The sequence below is a fragment of the Myotis lucifugus genome, unplaced genomic scaffold (assembly GCF_000147115.1).
Source record: "Myotis lucifugus unplaced genomic scaffold, Myoluc2.0 scaffold_89, whole genome shotgun sequence".
Taxonomy (NCBI): domain Eukaryota; kingdom Metazoa; phylum Chordata; class Mammalia; order Chiroptera; family Vespertilionidae; genus Myotis; species Myotis lucifugus.
In genome coordinates, this window is record NW_005871137.1 from 1,250,866 (window position 1) to 1,260,280 (window position 9,415).

At 39.6% G+C, this 9,415-nt stretch overlaps 2 non-coding genes across 2 annotated transcripts; one reads left to right on the forward strand and one right to left on the reverse strand.

The window, feature by feature from the left end:
- Nucleotides 1–322: 322 nt before the first annotated feature.
- On the forward strand, nt 323–393 carry TRNAG-GCC. Its single transcript has one exon. It is a non-coding gene; the product is annotated as a tRNA-Gly (tRNA).
- A 291-nt stretch (nt 394–684) lies between these two features.
- TRNAA-CGC lies at nt 685–756 on the reverse strand. Its single transcript has one exon. It is a non-coding gene; the product is annotated as a tRNA-Ala (tRNA).
- Between the last annotated feature and the right edge of the window lie 8,659 nt (nt 757–9,415).

The window sequence follows — 9,415 nt, forward strand, 5'->3', positions numbered from 1 at the left end:
AGGACGAGTTATTTTAAATTATCTAAATATCTGAAAATAGAGATAGGTAGTTGTGTAATTCTGTATATACATAACAACATTTTAATTTGTCTCCTTCACCAAGAATAGCTTCAGAAGTATCTCCTCATAAAGTTCAACACAAATTAATGAGATTTTTTTTGTAAATGTTAATGTGTTCTCAATATTTTTGATAATTATTTAATTAAGCATTACATTGCTTTCTCTAACACTGAATATATAAATACTATATAATTACAGAAGAGGCTTTACTCATTTGGAAATATCTCTTTTAGGTGAATGTGGAAACCCTCAGCACCTATAAGCATTGGTGGTTCAGTGGTAGAATTCTCGCCTGCCACGCGGGAGGCCCGGGTTCGATTCCCGGCCAATGCAACACGTACTTTTACTTTCATTTTCGCTTGCATGTCTTTAGGTGTTCAAAACACGTTCAGTAACGATACAAAATGTTTACCTTATGCAAATAAAGAAGTGAATCACGGCAAATTTCCTGTTTCACTTTTACTTTGAGAACCGAAACAGCTGTTTTACTAAGCTGCACTGGTATTCGGCCTCCCTTTTAGATTTTTATGTGGGGACATCCTAAACCATGTGAGCAAAAGTTATGTATTGTGTCCTTGTAGGATATGAATAGGAGGGGAAAAGAAAAAAGAGACAACGGCTGCTTGGAGATGCCGGGGATTGAACCCGGGACCTCACACATGCGAAGCGCGCGCTCTACCACTGAGCTACATCCCCCAGCCCGCAGAAGCGGTTTCTGGAATAGACTTTCATTCATTCTCTTTCTTACTAGTCAAATTTCTGTACTAATTTCTCAAGTGTTCATTCTGTAGCACATTTCTACCCTTCCTGCTCCCGCGTTTAGCAGTTTTCCGTGATGCATCTGGACCCCGCGCAGCCAGCAGCGTGGGACGCAGCGAGGACCTACCAGCCTCTGTGCATCCTTGCCGGGCGCTTGGGGTTTGGGTAAAGGGCAATCGGGCACCTGGCCCCGCCACGGAACCCGGGGTCCACGCGGGAGGATCGAAGTCGGGGTGCCTCCTCGCGTGGGGACTCCAGGGACCCAGCGTCCGGGATGCCAGTGTCTCCCTGGTGCCTCAGGAGACCCGTTTCCGAAGCAGAGCGGTGCGGGACTTTCTGTGCGAACCCGAAAACCTTGTGACTTTATCTGTACAACCCCCGAAATAAGCCCTCATCCCCGGGAAAGGACGTGTTCACGCCACACCTCTACAAATTGGTGGCACGTGGGCGTTCCAGACAACTCTTGGAGATGAAAATGATTTCGCAACATGCTCTTCTTTTTCATGGGGCCTAAACGGAAAGAAAGAAAAGGACACCGCTACTCTCTTTGTAGTTCAACTATATATACATGATGATAGAGTCAGGGCGGGTGACTTGCTCAAGGTGGCTTTTTCTCTGTTTGATATTTACATCTTGGACCCACCTGAGTGGTTGATGTGATAGCAATGTAAGTCACTGAACACCTTTGAATTCCTCTGAAACTTCCCTAACCACCAATCGCACTCCCAGCCCCAAAGGAAGAAATTGCTCCTCTCCGGTTGTTGGCCTGCTAGGTAAACAGCGTGAGCTGTTTAGAGTTAGATGGTATGTGTTTGGCCCTTCCCGAAGCAGCTGAGACTGCTACCAGCCCCCACAAGAGAAGGATGGGTGGCAGAAGCCTCTGACACGCTCATGGGAAGGAGCCGGGGAGCTGGGTCAAGGTCACTTCAACCAGCAGGGCTAAGATTGACCACAACAGGTAGCACAATGGGGGCCTAGAATGCCCACTCCCTTAGTGGCAGCAGTCACCCCTTAGAAATGAAATGGTCACCAGGCCCAAAGCCAGAGCGGAAAAGCAGCCGTTTCAAAAATCTGGGTAAACCACAAGCTTCATAATCAACTCCTAGATTCAAAATAAATGTTACTGTGTTTGCTTACGGTCATTTAAACAAATAGTGGCTCCTAATCAGATTTTGTTTTTAACTAGAACAAACCACATGCTGAGCTAATAATACAATAATACAGAATGCTAAAAAAAAAAAAAAAAAAAAAAAAAAAAAAAAAAGAAAGCCACGTCATGGGACAGTCATTAAGGAGCTCCACTCCAAGCCAGAACATTCCCAAAGCAACCCCTGCATTCCATCGTGAGGCCCTAGAACATGAACATCAGTTGATTCTGGGGCAGAGCCATTTCTCCGTCCCAAGGATTTCACCAGTACAAATTACAACTGTAATATTCAGTTAACTGGAAAAGAAGCACGTTGCCTCTGGTGACCTCACCTTGACATCCTCTTTAGGATCCTTTCCTCATGTTGCGGCTAATTTGTCTACCATTACGTGAGGCCCTCCTCCCTTTCTGGGACTTCTTTCTCACAAAATTCTGAAATTTCAGAGCTGAAGCCAGAAAAGGCCCCCGTTAAAGGCCCACGGCTCCTATTCTACCAGTCCAAGGCCTAACTAGATGCATTTGATAAAGAAAATGAAGCCAAGTTCTAAAGCCAACAGAGGATGTGAAGTTGGTTTACGGGACTGGCTTAATCGAAAATAAAGACTCGGTGGGTTTTTTCAGCCTCGGTGGTTGATGGGAAAGATAAAACAGGAAGCCCAGTTTTGAATTAGGTGGTCTTTTCAGGAAAACTTGTTGGATTGCAACTATTCAGTATGTGCATAAAACTGTCCCAGCTCTGCTTACAGGTGAAGAGAGGCTGACCAAATGTCCAACTTAACGGAATATTAAAAATTCCAGTTCTGATCATTGCTGGGGGAGTGAAGGGAGGGGAAAAGGGATTAAGAAGTACAGACTTCCAGTTATAAAATAACTGGGAAGGAGCAGGGGAGAGATTTGGTGTCAGGGGAGCTGGGTCAAGGTCACAGCAAGGGGTTGTAAGGTCCAGCATAGGGAATAGAGTCAAAAACATCAAAATAACTATGTATGCTAACAGATGGTTACTAGACTTGTGATCACTTTGCAAGATATATAAATGTTGCATCAGTGTGTTGTACACCTGAAACTAATATAATACTAATTATAATTAAAAATAAATTAATTTAAAAGTCCAGTTCTATGTTCTACCCTCCTCACATCTCTCTGATTGGGGACAAATTTCCCCATCGTCACTCTCTCTTTCTCTCACATTCCACACACACACTATTCACAATGATTGATCTTAGGCCCTCACTTTGAGGCAGGTAATGTTTCTCTCTGGCACTGTTTCCACAGTACCTTCCCCATTCTTGCTTCGGCTCTTGGCACTCTTTGTCCAGCAGGTGCAGAGGATCTTTACATCAGAGCTGCCTCTGAGCTGACATGCCTATTCGCCGTCCACGCAGTAGTTCCTACTCCGCACAGCACATTGGAATTACTGGCAGAGCCTTTAAAAATGCTGGTGCTTGTGTGAGCCCAACCCCAACCAATTAAGTCAGAAGCTCTAGGAGTGGGTCCAGACATCAGTATCCATTTAAACTCCCTGTTTATTCCAAAGTGCCGCTAAGCCTGAGAGCCTCTGCTTGAAGACTATCTGCATGTCAACAAGAGATGTTTGGTGGTGGTTGTTAACTTAATGTGTTAATCATTTTGCAATATATGCAGACATTAAATCATTATGCTGTACACCTCACCAATACAATGTTATATGTCAGTTATCTCTCAATTCAACCATTCATTAGAAAGACTCCACAAGACACTAGGAAGGGGATAGGAGTGTAATCTGCACTTGGTGCCCTTGAAGGGAATAAAACCCAGAACTCTTCAGTTCCCCTGCCAACGCTTTATCCACTGAGCCCAACCAGCTAGGGCAATTTGCAACACATTATTTTACTCTTCGGGTAATAACTACTAAGAAGTCTTCATCACCACAGTTAATTATCATTAATAATAACCTGGGGGCCCCCCAAAAAGCTACTGGTTACATTTAATTCAGAGAAAATTAATAAACATTCCTTTTTTCAATAAGTACCCCAACATGAAAAATTATAGTGATCATACTTTGCATTTAGAATTAGAAGTATTTATTGAACAGTAAGTTATATCCTACTTGGAAAAATGAAAATTCTATAACATAGATTTTGCTTACAAATACGTGGAAACAGAAGGAGGTACATATTTAAGATGGCATTTAAGGGAGATGTTACAAAAGCCCATACTCCTGGAAACTATCAATGATCAGTCAGTTTAAGAAAGGGTGTTTTAAGGCTGGAAGGAACCAACTGTTTACTTAAATTTAAAAAAATAAATTAAAAAAAGACTGGAAGGAGAAAAAATATCCACGTATATGGGGTATGGAAGATTTTTCCAAATTTAGATAATCTGTTCAACTATAGGAGTTTCTGTAGCCTTGTAGTACTGGCCCATTCACAAAAGCTACAAATAAGATACACACTTTCTCATGGTGGTCTCTGACTGAGGTCTTATTTTGCAGCTAGCTGACCCCCTTGAGATTCGGTATTGTATTTTATTCTATATGAATTCCCATAGCACCAAGCACCCACTGAGTTCTCAATAGACATATAATTAACACATCCTGACTTACATTTCAAGTGGGAAATTGGTAAAAAGTGTCTTTAAAGATAAATAGGCATAAGGGATTCTATTAGGGTGATGAAGATATTCTAAAATTGGATTATGGTGATGTTTTCACATCTCAGTAAAATTACCAAAAATTACTTAATTGTGCAGTTAAAATGGTTGAATTTTATATGTAAGTTATAACTCAATAAAGTCTTAAAGGGGGTATGTAAGGGAACAAAATGTGTTAATAATGAAATGGGATTAATGAGACAGTAAAATGTTATACATGCAAACTGCATAACTGATCTGGAAAAGAAAAAAGATGATACAAGAAAGGAAAATTGGAAGATGAAAGACAATGATTTGTGAATGTAGAAGGAAAGAAGAAAATGGCTGTTAGGGAAACTACAGTTTCCAATAACTATTACAAGGGTAGAGAGAGCAAAGTTTGTGTTGGGTGCTTAACTAAACACAGGGGAACACAGAGATAAATTGGAATCCAACCCGGTGAATTTTATAATGGAATTTTGCATGAAGTACCAAAGGAAGAAACAAACACCCAAGAACATTTTAACTTGCCCAAGTTCCTATAGATGAGATGTTGAAAACAGAAGTCAAATCAAGTTTATCTCAGCCTTAAATCTGTACCCCTAGGCTGTATGATTAGCATAAGTCTAAAGAAATCCTTTTTAAGAGGAGAAATAACAACAGACCCCACAGAAATAAAAAGGATTGTAAAAAAAAAAAAATACTATGAACAACTCAACTCCAACAAACTAAACAACCTAGAGGAAATGGATATATTCCTAGAAAAATACGACCTTCCAAAACTCAATCAAGAAGAATAAAAAAATCTCAAAAGGCTGATATCTAAGGAGGAAATTGAAGCAGTGATCAAAAAGCTCCCAGCAAACAAAAGCTGGGGGCCAGATGGCTTCACAGGGGAGTTTTACCAAACATTCAAAGATGAGCTAAAACCTAGCCTTCTCAGACTATTCCAAAAAATTCAAGAGGAAGGCACACTTCCAAACTCTTTCTATGAGGCCAGCCTTACCCTAATCCCAAAACCAGATAAAAACACTACAAAAAAGAGAATTACAGGCCAATATCCCTGATGAATATAGATGCTAAAATCCTCAACAATATTCTAGCAAATCAGATTCAGCATTACATTAGAAAGATCATACACCATGACCAAGTGGGATTTATTCCAGGGATGCAAGGTTGGTACAATATCTGCAAAACAATAAATGTGATACATCACATAAACAGAGACAAAAATCACATAATCATATCAATTGATGCAGAAAAGACATTTGACAAAATTCAACACCCTTTCCTGATAACAACTCTCAGGAAAGTGGGAATAGACGGATCATACCTCAACATAATAAAAGCCTTATATGACAAACCTACGGACAACATTATACTCAATGGGCAAAAACTAAAACCATTTCCCGTAAGAACTGGAACAAAACAGGGATGCCCACTTTCACTACTCCTGTTTGACATAGTACTGGAAGTGCTAGCCATAGCAATCAGACAAGAAGAAGAAATAAAAGGCATCCAAATAGGAAAAGAAGAAGTAAAATTATCCTTATTCACAGATGATATGATATTGTACATAGAAAACCCTAAAGATTCCATCATAAAACTACTAGAACTAATAAATGAATTCATCAATGTACCAGGATACAAAATTAACACCCAGAAATCTATGGCTTTTTTAATACACCAAAAATGAACTCACAGAAAGAGAAACTAAAAAAAAAAAAATCCCATTTACCATTGTAACAAAAAAAAATAAGATACCTAGGAATAAATTTAACCAAGGAGGTAAAGGACCTGTATTCAGAAAATTACAAGACATTGAAAAAAGAGATAGAGGAAGACATAAACAAATGGAAGAATATACCATGTTCATGAATTGGCAGAATCAACATCATTAAAATGTCCATACTACCCAAAGCAATCTATACTAATAGATTCAATGCAATCCCCATAAAATACCAATGGTTTAGACTTAGAACAAACTCTCCAAAAATTCATCTGGAATAAAAAGAGACCCTAATAGCCACAGCCATCTTGAGAAAGAAGAACAAAGTTGGAGGGATCATAATACCAGATATCAAGCTATATTACCAAGTCACTGTTCTCAAAACTGCCTAGTACTGGCATCAGAACAGACATATAGACCAATGGAACAAAACAGAGAACCCAGAAATTGACCCAAGCCATTATGCTCAATTAATATTTGACAAAGGAGGCAAGAGCATACAATGGAGTTAAGACAGTCTCTTCAGTAAATGGTGTTGGGAAAATTGGACAGATATATGCAAAAAAAAAAAAAATGAAATTAGAACACCAACGTACACCATTCACAAAAATAAACTCAAAATGGATAAAGAACCTAAACATAAGACAGGATACCATGAAAATCTTAGAAGAAGCCATGGGCAGCAAAATAGCAGACATTTGTCGTAGCAATAGCTTTACTAATACAGCTCCTAGGGCAATGGAACCTAAGGGGAAAATAAACAAATGGGACTACATCAAAATAAAAAGCTTGTGCACAGCAAAAGAAACCATCAACAAAACAACAAGAAAGCCCACTGCATGGGAGAACATATTTGCCAATGTTATCTCCGATAAGGGTTTAATCTCCAAAATTTATAGGGAACTCATACAACTTAACAAAAGGAAGATAAACAATCCCATCAAAAATGGGCAAAGGACCTAAATAGACACTTTTCGAAAGAGGACATACAGAAAGCCAAGAGACATATGGAAAAAAAAAAAGCTCAAAGTCACGAATCATTGGACAGATGCAAATCAAAACAACAATACCATCTCACACCTGTCAGAATGGCAATCATGAACAAATCAACAAATGACAAGTGCTGGAGAGGATGCGGAGAAAAAGGAACACTCGTGCACTGCTGGTGGGAATGCAGACTGGTGCAGCCACTGTGGAAAATAGTATGGTGTTTCCTCAAAAAACTAAAAATGGAACTTCCATTTGACCCAGTGATACCACTTCTAGGAATATATTTCAAGAAAACAGAAGCACCAATCAGAAAGGATATATGTACCCCTATGTTCATAGCAGCACAATTTACAATAGCTAAGATGAGGAAACAGCCTAAGTGCCCATCAGGAGATGAGTGGGTTAGAAAACTGCTACATCTACACATGGAATACAACGCTGTGGTAAAAAATAAGGAACTCTTACCATTTGCTACAGCATGGATGGACCTGGAGAGCATTATGCTAAGTGAAATAAGCCAGTCGGAGAAAGATAAATATCACATGATCTCACTCATTAGTGGAATATAATGAACATAAAATGATGAGCAAAAATAGAGCAAAAATAGAATCAGAGTCATAGAAGCAGCAAACAGACTGTCCAACCTATGAGGGAAGGTGTGGGGTGAGGGGGTAAGAGATCAACCAAAGGACTTGCATGCATGCATATGAGCATAACCAGTGGACACAGACTGGGGGGAGAGGGGAGGAGAGCATGTGCTGGGGTTTGGGGATAGCCGGGGAGAGGTCAATGGGGGAAAAAGGAGACGTATGTAATACTTTTAACAATAAAGAATTTAAAAAAAGAGAAAGAAATCCTTTTTAAACTTGTGCCAAAGGCTGCTGTTTGTCTCCATATCTGGTCTCCCTTCCATGATAATAGATCTTCTGACTTTCAGCTGCACACAGGCCACCAAAACAATGGTATTTCCAACCCTGCCAAGCAGGAGTGTGGAGAAAGAGGCACATCTCCTTCCTTTAGGACATATTTCCCCTCACATCCCATTTGCCAGAACTTGCTCTTGTGGCTAAATCTAGCTACTAAGCGAGGGTTGGAGAAAAGTGTGGGTTGGAACTTAAAGAGGGAGGGCACACCTGGGGAGGTGGGCACAGCTTGGGTTCCAAGCAGCTGTGGAGCCACCAGCCCTAAGCTATCTGCATCTGGATTTTATGAGAAAGAAAGAAACTTTCTTCATGTTTCAGCCACTTTATTTAGGATCTCTCTTTTCCACAATAGAACCTAACTTCTAATTGATAAAAAGAATTATTCTCTCATGGACAGAGTAAACATATAGACATATGTTACCTGTTGGGCCAGACATACTTTGATGAGCAGTATTGTCCGTTTACAACACCAGGCTGAGGCTCTCTCGGCCCCGCCAGAGAAGTTGGGCTCAGACAGGCTGGCTGGCAGCCAGTGCTTTTCCTCTTCACTAACTCCAGGTAAAGAAAGGACAGAGAACTTTCTTGCGTAGTGATCACCAAAAGGGAAAGGGAGGAAAGGCAATTACAGCCTAAGGAGATACTCTTTCTCAATAGCTCCTCTGTGCTTTAACTATCCCTAACTGATTAGAAGCAAATTAAGAGGAAAAAGCAACCATAGCTTTTCCTTTAGATTCAGAGGTTTAGCTCCCAAAGATTGTACTTCATGCTGCTCCCTTCCAATTCTAAGCTTTTGTTATTATGTTACAAACTCCTTAAAAAGTGAGAAATAGATATAAATGTTAACTGGTATCCCAAATGCTCATATTTCTTGTCCATCTTGACTAACAAAGATGATGCCAACTACGATATTACCCTTATCCTCACTCAGGGAACTAGAGTTTCCCACTGATATACAAAAAGGGAAAAAGGATAATAACAGCATTTATAGAAATATTGTGTGGAACCCCCAGAAAAAATGTTCATAGCTCTGAAAATATATTTGTGTATATTTGCATCTGTATAATGAAAATGTATAATACATATATGTTTTAAGAACTCTATACATTTTTATTAATATTAAAATTTCTAATATTGATTGACTAAATATTCACTAATTATTGATTGGAAATAGAGAATAGAAGAGAAGGAGTGTATAAGATG